Source organism: Leopardus geoffroyi, chromosome D1 (genome assembly GCF_018350155.1).
Source record: "Leopardus geoffroyi isolate Oge1 chromosome D1, O.geoffroyi_Oge1_pat1.0, whole genome shotgun sequence".
Classification (NCBI taxonomy): Eukaryota; Metazoa; Chordata; class Mammalia; order Carnivora; family Felidae; genus Leopardus; species Leopardus geoffroyi.
The window spans coordinates 12,348,902-12,363,962 of record NC_059329.1 but is presented as its reverse complement, the minus strand read 5'-3'; the positions used below and the strand labels follow the sequence as shown (position 1 = coordinate 12,363,962).

The window sequence follows — 15,061 nt, the reverse complement described above, 5'->3', positions numbered from 1 at the left end:
TTTTCATTTTCTTTGGGTAAATACTCAGCAGTGGAATTGTTGGATCATATGGTATTTCTATTTTTGACTTGTTGAGAAACCCCCATACTACTTTCCACCGCATCTGTACCAATTTACATTCCCACCAACATGCATGAGGGTTCTTTTTTCTACATCCTTGCCAAGGTGTTTGTTTTTTTGTTGTTGTTTTTTTACTTTAGCCATTCTGACAAGTGTAAGGTGATATCTCATTGTGGTTGTAATTTGCATTTCTGTGATAGTGATATCACCTTTTCATGGGTCTATTGGCCATCTGGATGTCTTCTTGGAAAAATGTCTGTTCAGGTCTTCTGCCTATTTTTGAATCAGATTGTTTTTAGTGTTGAGTTGAAGTTCTTCATATATTTTGGATATTAACTCCTTCTTGGATATATCTTTTGCAAATATTGAACAATCTGAAAATTGTTGTTAGGACAAATCCATTTATATTTACTGATGCAATTGATATGTTTGGTGCTAATTTTGGCATTGTTTTATGGTATAATTATATATATTTACATCTTTATAATATCTATTTGCTCTTTTATTTTTGAATATTTTTCTGTTACTTAGAGATGTTTCTATTTTTGTTCTAATGGTTACTTTTATTCCAATCCTTGTGTATAACCCTTTTTGTCACTTGGTTAATGTCTATTGGTCCCTTACCATCAGCAATATTGAAATGAGCTAGTAACATCATTTTTTCCCAACCCTGACTCTTCCTTATCTGACTTGAAGTAATATCCTTTTACTTCAGCTAATGACTCTGTCAGCTACCTAATTCTGCTTTTTCCATCTCTTCCCATTCTCCAACTTTTTTATAGTTTTACTGCAATTACGTTAGAATACATAGCCATTGCATACCATACCCTATATCATGTAATCATTAGATTTATGTCTGTGAGTAAATATATATTTTTTCTTAACACAAATTGTTATATCAAATTGTCCAGTCATTTTGGTTATTTGAAGTTCACTCTGTTCAATAAATTCCTTAGGAAAGACCTTAAGGGAAATAGTTCCTAGATTTTAATGTGTTAAAAGAAATTGTGCTTTTTAAATTGAAAGTCAAATTGTTTTACTTTAAAATTTCTGGCTCATATTTCCTTCCTTTGAGTTTCTTAAACATTTTACACCAATGACTTCTGGTGTAAATTGTTGATGTTAAAGAGCAAAGAAAAGACATAAATAATCATAAAATGAGATGCTACATAAGGAACAATCTACAAAAAATGTATAATAATCACACATTTGGATGATCCTAGCAAAAACAGAATTATAAGCTCAAATTGATATCACCACAGCCATAGTGGGAAATTGTATTATATCTTTCAGAAACTTATAAACCAAACAGACCTGAAGTTAATAAATGTATATAAAGTCTGAATACAATTGATATGCATAACCTTGATCTAATAGAGAAACACTGAGAAGTGGGGAGGCAATTTAGTAAAGTGGATTAAGGAGTGTATTTTTATTTCAGATACTGTTTTTTGTTGTAATTCTGTTTGGTTCTTTAATATTTCTGTCTTTGCCGAGATTCCTTATTTTTCCATTCATTACAGCATCTTTACTTCATTGAGCATAGTTATAATAGCTGTCTCAAAGTCCTTGTCTGATCATGCCAACATCTAGATTATCTAAGGGTTGGCTTCCATTAATTGTCTTTTCTTTTCAGAATGATTACATTTTTTCTGGTTCCTTCAGTGCTGAGTAATTTTGAATTGTATCTTGGACATTGTGATAGTTACTTTATGGAGACCTAGATTCTATTTTACTCCTCAGATTGGGTTGAAATTTTTGTTCTGGCAATCAAGTAACTTGGTTCAACTGAAACTGCAAATACTGTTTCACCTGTGGTTGGAAGTAACTCAAATCTCAGGTGAGTTTTTTGGCTTTAGCAATAAATTGCTTTGTGTCTACCCCAAAGGCATGCTTCAGGGATCAGTAGAGATTGGAGTACCATTCATACTCACAATTTGGGGCATGCCCTTCTCTGGTTCTTACTGTTCTGGGATTTCATTCTCTTTCAGTGACTGTGGTTGCTGCAGACTCTGCTCTCAAATTGTTGAAGCCATTTTAAAAAATAGTAGGTTTCTATTGCATTTTAGTACTCCATGCTTCTCTGTAAACTGTTCTCAGGTGAAAGCTTCAGAAACAGAAAACTTGCCTTTTCGTGGCTCCTTCTTCCAAGTTTCATCTATCAAAATTTGCCTGCCCCTGTTCACTCTACCTAGCCTTCAGGTACTTGTTTTTAGTATTTTCTCAGAGTTGATGATTGTTATCTGAAGGAAAGTCAATCTATCACAAGGTACATGGCCATATATGATTTTTTTGTTGTACTTTTTTCATTCATTCTCCATACTCTCCCATTACATACTATTATTCCTCATAGCATTCCAGTTTTTATTCAACACATACATTTAGGCATGTATGTGACCTTGAAAGGCATACAGTATTGTGTTAGTATTTTTATTTTACTTACATAAATGCTTTAATTTTTTCATTCAAAATTATTCTTTGATGTCTAATCACATTGCTACATGTAAATATAATTCATGATCTCTGAGAGCTGCATGTATTCTACTGAATGAACATACAAAGTGTAACTTATCTATTCTCCTAAATGAAATGCATCTCTTTCCTAATGTGCCCAATAAGGTGATAAACATGTGTCTATTTTTCTGCTGAGCTTACTGACATGTTTCTTTATTTTCAGTAGTAACTCTTACACTCTACATACTAATTCTTCATTACTTTTAAATGTTCCATATATATTATCCCAGTCTGTCATCAGTGAAAAAAACTTTTAACTTTGAGTAACTGAATATATAAATACTTATAGTTTCTGTTTTGAGATCTTTTTAAGAAATACTTCCTAATTTGAGATCATAAAGAAACTATAAACTTCTTTATATTGCATTTTCATTCATAGTTAGGTTTTTATTTCATTTGAGCTTCTGTGTATGCAGCATGAGATAGGAATCTTTGTTTTTTCCAATTTGTCACAAGTGAGACAACTTTTCCATTATGGTTCACTAAATATAATTTTCTGATTTGTGATGTTACCAATGCCATATGGCAAACTGCCATCTATAAGCAGGTCTGTTTCCAGAGACCTATTCAATTTGATTGGTTTATTTGATACTACAATACTGTTTTATTACTATAATTTATGGTAGGGGTAGTCATATTTTTTAAATGTTTCCCAGGTATTCACAATCAGGTTTTCTCTCCCAACCCAAGAAAATCCTCTTGGGAACTTAATTCGAAATACATAGAATTTTTTTTTTTAAACATGGACACAGTTGGCAGATTTATTCTTTCTGGTTTCAAGAGTTATATAGTGGCGCCTAGGTGGCTCAGGTCACGATCCCATAAGATAGATCCCTGCATCAGGCTCTGTGCTTATAGTGCGGAGGCTGCTTGGGATTCTCTCTCCCTCTCAAAATAAATAAACGTGGTTTTTTTTTAAAACCTTCTTATAAAGCCACAGTAATTAACACAGTGTGGTATTGGCACAAAGGCAGACATAAAAATAAATCGAGCAGAACAAATAGGTCAGAAATAAACATTAATATACAGGACCAATTGATTTTCAATTTAAGTGCCAAAGAAATTCAGTGGTGAATAATCTTTTTAATAAGTTGCTAGAACACATATGTATATCCATCTGCAAAAAATGATCCACATTCCCTCACACCATAAAATTTAACTCAAAATGGAAAAAAAGTTGGTAGATATAAGTGAATGATTGCTTCAAAAAACAATATGCTGTTGTTTTTAAAATATACATAGAATTAAAATACTAGAAAAAAATAACAAAATACAAAAAAGGTAAGTAGTGTTAAAGAATTCTAAGTTTCTATCATAATCAAGGATGCAAGGTGTAATTTTTAAGATAGCCAATAAAAGATACTAAGATAATGTAAAACCCTTAGTTAAATAGAGGAATAAATGGAATAATTTAAACTATTTGATTAATCAGGTGCCTGGGTGGCTCAGTTGGTTAACTATCCAACACCAGCTGAGGTCATGATCTCACGGTTCATGAGTTGGAGCCCTTCACAGGGCTGTCAGCACAGAGCCCACTTTGGATCCTCTTATCCCTCTTCCTCTTCTCCTCCCCCACTCGTATGCTCTCCCTCTCTCTCAAAAATAAACCTTTTTTAATTTAAAAAAATACTTGATAAATCCAAAAGGAGACAGTAAGATAGGCGGGTCCTGTAGGGAAAAAAAAAGATTAAATATACTAAAAACCAAGATTTGTCTCACCATATTAAAACAATAAAACTTTTATGTTGATTACAAGTGCCATATTATAAAGAACTTAATGTTTGAAAGTAAAAGAGGGGAGTATTTACCATTTCTCCTCAACCCCCAAAATAAACCAAACACTAACCAAAAAGAGAGGCAAACCAAGAAACAGACTCTTAACTATGGAGAACAGATAGTTACCAGATGGGAGGGGGTGGTGGGAGATGGGGATCAAGGAGTGCACTTGTGGGGATGAGCACTATACTGCACACTTGAAACCAATATGATACTGTATGCCAACGGACTGGAATTTAAACAGTAACGTTAAAAAAATGCTTCTTTTCTCAAAGCCTCTTTTGCCTTTCGTTATTGTAACTACACAAGCTTTTTTTTAGTTTATTTCGACAGAGAGGGAGAGAGCACATGTGCATGCGTGCAGGATAGGAGCAGGGAGAGAGAGAATCCCAAGCAGGCTCCATGCTGTCAGTGGAGAGCCCGACATGGGGCTCAAGCCCAGGAACCATGAGATCATGACCGGAGCTGAAATCAAGAGTTACCTGCTTAATCAACTGAACCACCTAGGCGCCCCCAAACAGACCTTCTTAATGATAATATACCAGGAAAATATAATCAGGAAGATAATATACTCAGATAATCCACCAAGAAGTTATAATGATGCATGTACTAATACTATCTCCTCAAAATATATAAAGCAAAAATTGATAAAAAATAGAGACAAATCTACAGCCATATTAATAGACATTAACCTCTCTAAGTAATTTTTAACAAATGAAACCTATGTGAAATACAATTGTGAACTGCACATTCTTGTAGGTGCCCCTAGATCATTTCTGAAATTAGACCATAGCCTTCACATAATGCAAGTCTCAATTTCTAAAGGTTAAAATTGTTCAGCGTATGCTTTCTGATATAGTGAAATTAGACCAGAAATCAAAAACTGTAAGTAGAAAGGGGCACCTGGGCGTCTCAGTCAATTACGTGTCTGACTTCGGCTCAGGTCATGATCTCACTCACCGTTCATAGGTTTGAGCCCCGCATCCAGCTCTGTGATGACAGCTGAGAGCGTGGTGGGTGCTTCAGATTCTGTGTCTCCCCAACTCGTGATCTCTCTTAAAAATAAACATAAAAAAACTTTAAGTAGAAAGCCATCAACAGTTTGAGAACTAAATACATCAAGAGAAACACATAGAATTTTAAAGTTATTTAAGGGAAAATTAACAAATTTATAATATTAAAAGTGTTAGAGTTTTTCACTCAGGTCTTTTCAAAATGCCTCCATCAAGTTCAGAACTTACCTTCTATTATATTGTTTTGGTGATTATTACTGGTATAGGTAAGTGCTATTGATTTTTGCAAGTTTATTTTGTATCCAGTTCCTTACTGACTCTCTTAATGCACATAATTTGCTACGTTTGGTCTTCTTTGTGGACAATCACAACATCTGCAAAAATAAGGACAGTTTGCTTTTTCCCTTAAAATTCTCATACCTCTGATTTTTTGTTTGATTCAGGGTTTCTAAAATTGCTAACCTCTTTGTCTTCTTCTGACCTCAAAAAGAAGGTATTTAGGGCTGCGTGGGTGGGTCAGTCGGTTAAGTGTGCAACTTGGGCTCAGGTCATGATAACACAGTAATGTAATTGGAGCCCCACATCAAGCTCGGTGTTGACAGCTCAGAGCCAGCTTCAGATTCCGTGTCTCCCTCTCTCTTCCCCTCCCCTACCCCACTCACGCTCTCTCAAAAATAAACATTATTTTTAATTTTTTAAAAATATTTAACTTCTTAAATTGAATTTTAATGTTACATTAGTTTCGAAATATAGCAAATGTTATTTTGGCAACTGTACTCCTAATTTGAGAACAGTAAAAAACATGAAATGTTTGTCTTTAAACCACTAAGAATAAATTATACTGTAAGATTTTTCTCTCTGGGGCCATTTGTTAATCCTAAATTAATACATAATTGACCATGATGAATAAACACACATACATACTCAGGCTACATCTGTATCTACATTGATAGATATAAAAGAATCTTAAAGCCATGTTCAACATATTTAGAAGGGAAGGAAATAGGCCTATATTTTTCTTATATTGTGCTTGTGAAGTCTTAGCATAAAACATATTTCTAACTCATAATATTAATTGGACAATTTTTTCTCATTATGTAACCTAGGGATATCTGCACCCGCTGATAAAACAATCTCAGCCTGTGACTTCTAGAAGTGGGGAAAATGGTAACATGTTTATCATTATGACAATTACATTATTACTGTGATTATTATTTATGTGTATTGAATGGTTATTCTCTATCCAATTTTTCTATTCCCTTTTGTGCAAATTAAGGTTTTTAAAATTTTCCAGAAGTACATGAAAAGATTCTTGTTTGGGGTTTTATTTATTTGCATCTCTATTTCTTCACTGATCTTGTCAGAGGTTGAATCTTGGTTTCCTTTAAGCTTTATTTTTTTATAACATCTCATCTCCTTGGGTTTTTGTTTGTTTGTTTGTTTGTTTTTGTCCCTCTTGGTTTGCTCTACTGTTTTCTACCAGCCACAAGGATTTTATTGATTGTTGCTGGGGTGCAGTGGGGACATATTTTGGTTAAGCTTTATGTGTGTTAACTTTTTTTCTTCTGGTTTGTTATTAGTGTACAGAAATGTAAAGATTTATGTAATTTTCTGCCCTGCAACTTTAATGAATTCATTTCTTCTGTTTGGGCTTTTTTCTTTACAGGGTCTATTTCCTCTATACAGTCATATGTCATCTGGAATTAGTTAAGGTTTTACTTCTCCCTTACCAATTTGGATGCATTTTATTTCTTTTCTGATTGTTGATGCTAGAACTTCCAATAGAAGTGGTGAAAGTGGACATGTGTGTCTTGTTCCAGATCTTAGAGGAAAAGCTTTCACGTTTTTACCACTGATTATGATGTTAGATGTGGGTGTGTCATATATGACCTTTATTACGCTGAGGTACGTACTCTCGACATCCACTTAGTTGAGAGTTCTTATTGTGAACACAAGTTGAATTTTGTCAAATGCTTTTTCTCCATCTGTTGAGATCATATAATTTTTAATGTTTTTGTTATTGTTAATGTGGTATATTACATGGATCAATTTTGGATGTTAACTCATCCTTGCATCCCTGGAGTAAATCCAACTTGTTCATGGTGAATGATGCTTTTAATATACTACTGGACTCAATTACTTGTTGAGAATTTTGGCATCTATGTTTATTAGGGATATTATGTAGTTTGGCGGATTTTTTTTATAGTGTCTTTAGCTGTGGTATCAGAGAATAAATTTGGCATCACAGAATAAATTTGGAAAATTCCTTCCTCTTTAAGTTTGTGGAACATTTTGTAAAGAATAACTATTAACCCTTCTTAAAATATTTGGTAGAATTAGTCTGTGAAGCCATCTGGTCTTGGACTTTTGTTTTTTGGGGAGATTTTTGGATTACTGATTCAATTCTGTTACTAGTAACCAGTCTGTTCTGATTGTCTATTTCTTCCTGATTGCGTCTTGGAAAATTGTATTTTTCTAGAAATTTTTCCATTTATTCCAGTTTCTCAGCATGTAGTTTTTCATAGTAGACCTTTATACTCCTCTTTAACTTCTGCTTTAAGTCCTCTTTTTTCCTGATGAATCTGGCCAATGGTTTATCTTCTTGAATTTACTGAGAATTACTTTGTAGCCTAACATGTGATCTATCCTAGAGCATTGTTCCATATGCATTTGAAAACTGTACTCTGCTGTGTGGGGATTGGGATGTTTTGTATATAATTGTTAAGTGTATCTGGTCTAATGTGTCATTCAAAGTCAGTGTTGATTTTAAGTGACTTGCTGCCTTGATGATCTATCCATTGATGCTGGGGTGTTATAGTACCCGACTATTATTGTATTCTGGTCAATGTCTCCTTTTATGTCTGTAATATCACTTTATATATTTAGGTGAGTCCATGTTTGGTGCATAAATATTTACAACTATTTATAATCTTGTTGAATTGATCCCTTTATCATTAGGTAATTTTCTTCTACCTCTTGTTACAGTCTTTGTTTTAAAGTCTATTTTGCCTATTAATATTGCTACCCTGACTTTTTGTTTCCATTTGCCTGGAATATATTTTTCCATTCCTTCACTTTCTTTCTGTATGTCTTTAAGACTGAAATGAGCTTCTTGTAGGCAGCATATAAATGGGTCTTTGGGTTTTGGTTTTATTTTTTAATCTCTTTAGTCTCCCTTTGTCTTTTGATTGGAACATTTAGTCCATTTACAGTAGTTATTGATAGGTATGAACTTCCTGCTTTTTTGTTAATTGTCATTTTTGTAGCTCTTCTCTGGTCCTTCTCTTGCTTCCTTCCCTTGTGATTTGAAGGCTTTCTTTATTATTATGGATTCCGTTTTCTTTATTCTATATCTATTAGAAGCTTTTATGTTTATAATATAGTTCATATACAGCCCCTAAGTGAATAGCAATCCATTTTAAGTGGATGGCCACTTAAAATGTGTTCCAACTTAAAAGCACTATATTTTTCTATGTCTCTGAAAGTTTAATATATATTTCACATCTTATTTTCTGTAGCTCTTAGCTAGTTATTATGGGTATTTCATGCTATCAACATTCATATGTTATTGATCTATCTTCATTATGTTTCCTTTTGCCAGTGAAATATTTTTGTCATAATTTTCTTACTGTACTTATGGCCCTTTATTTTCCCCTTTGAAAAGTGTCATTACTAATTCTTGTAAGGTCAGTTTAATGGTGATAAACTTTCCTACAATTCTGAATCATTTTGCTGGTTAGAGTATTTTTGCTTGTAGGTATTTTCATCATGTTGAATATACCATGTCAGTCTAGTCGGGTCTGAAACATTTCTGTTGAATCCCTTCTAGGGCTCTCTGTAAGACACTAGTTTGTTGTTTTGCTCTTTTTAAGATCTCCCTGCACCTTTTTTTGTTTTTTGACACTTTATTATGTGTCTTTGTGTGGACATCTGTGTGTTCATCTTGTTGAGTTTTCTGGTCCTTAATATCTGTTTCATTGCCCAGGTTTTCAAGTAAATTGTATGCCCCTCTCTTTCTCCAGAGGGGTGTGTAATGTGAATGCTACTATACTTGATGCTGTCCCAGATCCCTGAACCTATTCCCATTGTTTTCTTTTTGTTATTCAGCTTGGGCAATTTCCTGTCTTCTAGATCACTGATCCATTCTTCATCCTCTACTCTGTTTTTGTTTCAGTTATTATTCTATTCTGCTCTGATGGGTTGGGCTTTTATTTCTATCTCTATACTAACTTTCTCACTCGAGTTCTGTGAGCATCTTCTTGACGGTTATTTTGAATTCTTTCTCAGGTAGATTACCTCAGTTGTTTGTTTGAAGCAATTTCGTCTGCCTCTCTGTATTAAGTAGGTCAGCTCTATTTCCTGTTCTTGAAAGTAGCAGCCTTATGTAGAAAATGTCCTGGGAGGCTCAGTAGTTTCTGATCACCAGGGGTGACTCCTGCATGGGCTGCATGTGCCCTCCTGTTGTAATTCAGCAACTATTGGGGGGTGGCTGCCAGCCAGCCCCCTAGGCGACCAGTCCAGCCCACCAGCATGCCCCCAGTAGTCATGGCTATCAGCTTGCCAGGAGGTGGGGTTAGCTCCCTTCCCCCACCACTATGGCAGGAGTTATTACGAAGGGACACCTGCGGTGGGGGGCAGCTTGGGTGATGTAGATCTGCCCAAAAATACCAGGGTGGGGTGAGAACTGGTAGCAAGGTAGATGGAAAGTGCCTGAACTGCCTCCTGCAAGGCTAGGCTGAAGGAAGGCAAGAAAAATGGCACCCCCTGATACTCCCAAAAAAGCTCCTACAGATTTCTGCCCCTCCAGCACACGCCCTAAAATTAGTCAGTGAGCCTCCTTCACATATAATCCAGACGGGTTTCAAAGTGCTGCTTCTGTGCAAGAGATAGAGTGTGCTTGTCCTTTAAAAGAGGAGTCTTTATTTCCTATAGCCCCCTCAGGATCTGCCAAAGCCAGACATGATGGGTGCTTATCTTTTTAGTGAAAGCTTTCCAGGGCTGCGGGCACCTAATGTGGAGCTTGATCCCCTTGTTCTTCAGGGAGTAACTGCACACCTGGGATATTTCTACTGCAAGGGGTCACCACATTGGGAGTTTGGTTCACGACCACCTCCCTCCCCCTCCTATTCTTGTCAACGTGACCTTCTCTTTATACCTTCAGTTGTGGAGATCTATTCTGCCAGTCACAGGTCATTTTCAGAGTGAGTTGCATTATATGTAGTTATTGCCTCAGTGTGTCCCTGGGAGGAAGGGAACTCAGCCAGACCAATAATCTTTTAGATTCAATATATTTACCCACAACTCTTCAAGCCTTCCATAAAATATGGAAGTTAAAATATATACCACAGAGAATACTGATGAATAATTAATCGACTCAGGTGCATTTACTCTTCCTTTACTTATACAACTCATATCCTGCCATAACTAAGTTCTGTTCTACCTCAATCTAGTTTTTTTTTTTTTTTTTTACCTATGTCTAATAGTCTTTTACTGGTCAAGAAGAGAGGTGAAGAATCTGAGCTCAATTCCTCCTGCAGACACAAGGCTGCAACGGCATATAGTACACCTCATTCTGAAAACAACTCGAAGACTGGCAGGACAGCTTTTCCACAGTTAAAGATACGAAGACAAAGCTACATCTAGAAAGGTACGATGGGCAGAGATGCAGTCCTGACAAAACCCTCAGTGACCAACCAGCAGGAAGGATATCACAGGGGTGGAGGTCCTCCCTGAAGGATGAGGGTTTGAAGTCCCTCATTGGGCACGCTCAGTCACAGGATCTGCATTGGCTCGATGAGCCCCATAACATCAGGCTTTGAAAATAAGCAGGGGGTTAACTTCAGTAAGAGTGGAGGGCTATCAGAAAGAGGGATACACCCTTAAAGCGCTCAAGTACAATGAGACCACAGAGGCAGCAGTTTGAAAAGTGCCCAAGCTACACATATAGGACATTTATAGACTAGGACATGTGCCAGGGGGGCAGGAACTATCTCTGGGTACAGAAGTGCTGGCAGGTACCACTTTTCTTGCCCCTCTTGAGCCTAGCTGGCCTGACACAGGTAGGTGCCAGTTGGTCATTCGACATCTATCCTGTGGACTTACCATTGCAGGTGTTCCTGTATAGCGACTATTACCCTGCCATGCCTTGTGGTCAACCCCATCCAGAACCAGCACCACTCCAAAGCAAGTCTTGCCCTAGTGAGAGAAGGAGGCAGCCCTGCTTACCACCAACCCCGTGGCAAGTTGTACCCAGGACTTTCACCCAGCTGCAAACATAGGAGACACCACTGGAACATCTGGTTCTACTAAACAGTAAGTACTGCACTAAAGGAAACCCCAAGATTTCTTCTATATAGGGCCAGTAACTTTAAGACCAGGAGACGTAGCTGACCTAATACATAGAGACAAACAGAGTCAGACAAAATGAGGAAAAAGAGGAGTATGTTCCAAATGAAAGAACAACACAACTTCAGAAAAAGAATTAACAATATGGAGATAAATGACCTACCTGATCAAGAGTTCAAAGCAATAGCCATGAAGATGACCACCATACTTGAGAGAAGAGTGGATGAGCAGCTTGACAACTTCAGCAAGGAAGCAGAAAATATAACCAATCAGAGCTGTAAAGTACAACAACTGAAATGAAAAATATAGTACAGAGAATCAATAGCAGATAACAAGATGCAGGACAGATCAGTGATCTAAAAGAAGAAACCTCTAGGACAACATCAAAGATAATGCAATTCACATTGAAAACTTCCCTACACTGGGGAATGAAACAGACATCGAGCTCCAGCGTGCACCCAAAAAGGCCCACATCAGGACAGATACTAATTATGAACATAAAAATTAAACAGAATTTTTAAAGGAGCAAAAGAAAAGCAATTGCTTACTTGCAAGAAAACCCATTTAAAGCTTTAAGTTGATTCTTGAGCAGAAACTTTGCAGGCCAGAATGCAGTGGTATGGTATATTTGAAGTACTGAAAGGAAAAAACCTACAACCAAGTATACTGAAACCAGCAAGGTTAGCATTCAGAATTGAAGGACACATAAAGAAGTTTCCAGATGAACAAAAGTTAGAGTGTATCACCACTAAAATGGCCATATAAGACATATTAGACTTCTTTGAAAGAAAAAAGAGCCAATAGAGAAAAAGCAGACCAAAACTTTACAAAAATACTAATATCAATTTTATATACAGTTAGTTAAGAGATACAAAAAAGATAGGAAATATTTCATATACATGGAAGAGGGAGTAAAAACATAATTCTTTTAGAATGTGTTCAAACTTAAGCAACAGTCACCTTTACATGAAGTGCTATATGCATAGGATGTTATATATGAACATCATGGTAACCACAAATCAAACTATAAAAGAAAGGAATCACAAGGGAAGAAAGAGAAGAAAAAAGGAAAATAAAATTAACAAAATGGGAACAAGCACATATATATTAAATAATTACTTTAAATTAAATAGACAATGTTCCAACCAAAATAGAGAGACTGAATGGATTTCAAAAAGAAAACAAAAGATCCACCTATATGTTGTTTACAAGAGACCCACTTCAGACCTAAAGACACATACAAACTGAAAGTTAAGGAATATATAAAAATATTCCATGCAAATAGAAGCAGGGGGGGAAAGCCAGTGTAGCTATACTTATATCAGACATAATCAACTAAGAAAAAGACTATAGCAATATACAAGGGCAATGAATAATAAGTGATAGCAAGAGGATACAACAATTGTAAATATCTGTGCACTTACCATAGGCGCACCTGAATATATAAAAAAAAAATTAACAGACATAGGGGAGAAATTGACAATAATACACTGATAGTAGGGAACTTGAACACCCCACTTACAGCAATAGAAAGATCATCCACGCAGACAGTCAATAAGAAAGAGTGGCTTTAAATGATACATTAGACCAAATGAACTTAAAATATACACATAACATGCCATCCACAAATAGCAGAACACACGTTCTTTATATGCACATGAAACACTCTCCAGGATACATCACATGTAAGAACACAAATTTAAATAAATTCAAAAAGACGGATCTTTTCCAAACACAATGGTATGAAACTAGAAATCAATTACAAAAATAAAACTAGAAAAACAAGAAAACATGGATGTGAAACAACATACTACTGAACAACCAATGGGTTAATTAATGGAGAAAACAAGAAGGAACTTAAACATGAGGACACAAATAAAACTGGAAATATCATGGTCAAACATCTTTGAGACACAAAAGCAGTTCCTAGAGGGACATATATGACAATAGAGCCATCAGAAGCAACACTTAATGGAGTCAGAAAAATAAAAAACACACCCAAAATTAATAAAAGGAAAAAAACAATGAAATAAATACTTTAAAACAGAGTTCATTATTTGAAAAAAGAAACTGGGGATAAAAAAAAATGAACTCTTACCATTTGCAACAATGTGGATGGAACTAGAAAGTATTATGCTAAGCAAAATAAGTCAGGCAGAGAAAGACAAATAACAGATGATTTCACTCATGTGTGGAATTTAAAAACAACAGATGAACATACGGGAAGGGAAGGAAAAATAATAACAGAGAGAGAGGCACACCATAAGAGTCTTTTAAATATACAGAATAAACTGAGGGTTGCTGGAGGGGAGGTGGGGGGAAGGATGGGCTAAATGAGTCATGGACATGAAAAGAGGTCACTTTTTTAATTTTTTGAGGAAACTTCAGACTGTTTTCCAGAGTGGCTGCACCAGTTTGCATTCCCATCAACAGTGCACAAGGGTTCCCCTTTCTCTACTGTTCCCTGAGTTGTTAATTTTAGCCATTCTGACCAGTGTGAGGTGGTCAGAATTGGTTTTGATTTGTATTTCTCTGATGATGAGTGATATTAAGCATGTTTTATAGGTCTGTTTGCCATCTGGAAATGTCCATTCATGTCTTCTGCCCATCACTTAACTGGATTATTTGGGCTTTGGGGGTGTTGAGTTTGGTAAGATCTTTATAGATTTTGGTTACTAACCCTTTATCCAATGTGGCATTTGCAAATATCTTCTCCAATTCCGTTGGTTGCCTTTTAGTGTTGTTCCCAGCAATTGCACTACTAGGCATTCATCCAAAGGATACAAAATACTGATTTGAAGGGGCACACTCATGCCAATGTTCATAGCAGCACTATCCAAATTATGGTAAGAGCCCAAATGTCCATCAAGTGATGGATTAAGAAGATGTAATATACGTATATACACATGTATATTTCACACACACACACTGACAAATGATGAAAAAGAAGTCTTGCCATTTACAACAACGTGGATGGAACTGGAGGGTATTATGCTAAGCAAAATAAGAGAAAGATTATCATATGATTTCACTCATATGTGGAATTTGAGAAACTCCACAGATGAACATGGGGGAAGGGTAGTAAGAATAAGATAAAAACAGGGAGGCAAACCCTAAGACTCTTAAATACAGAGAACAAACAGAGGGTTGCTGGAAGGGAGGGTGGGTTAAATGGGTGGCGGGCATTACCATGGGCACTTTTCAGGATGAGCACTAGGTATCATATGGAAGAGATCAGTCACTGGATTCTACTCCTGAAACCATATAAAGCACTTGACAAAACTCAGCATTCATTTATGATAAAAACTCTTAACAAAGTATGTGTAGAGGGAATATACCTCAACATAAGAAAG

At 36.0% G+C, this 15,061-nt stretch overlaps 1 long non-coding RNA gene across 1 annotated transcript; it reads right to left on the bottom strand.

The window, feature by feature from the left end:
• Positions 1 to 5,360: 5,360 nt before the first annotated feature.
• On the bottom strand, positions 5,361 to 11,976 carry LOC123600688. Its single transcript, XR_006713740.1, has 3 exons — positions 11,872 to 11,976; positions 11,466 to 11,558; positions 5,361 to 5,405 (listed from the first exon to the last, which is right to left on the bottom strand). It is a non-coding gene; the product is annotated as an uncharacterized LOC123600688 (long non-coding RNA).
• Between the last annotated feature and the right edge of the window lie 3,085 nt (positions 11,977 to 15,061).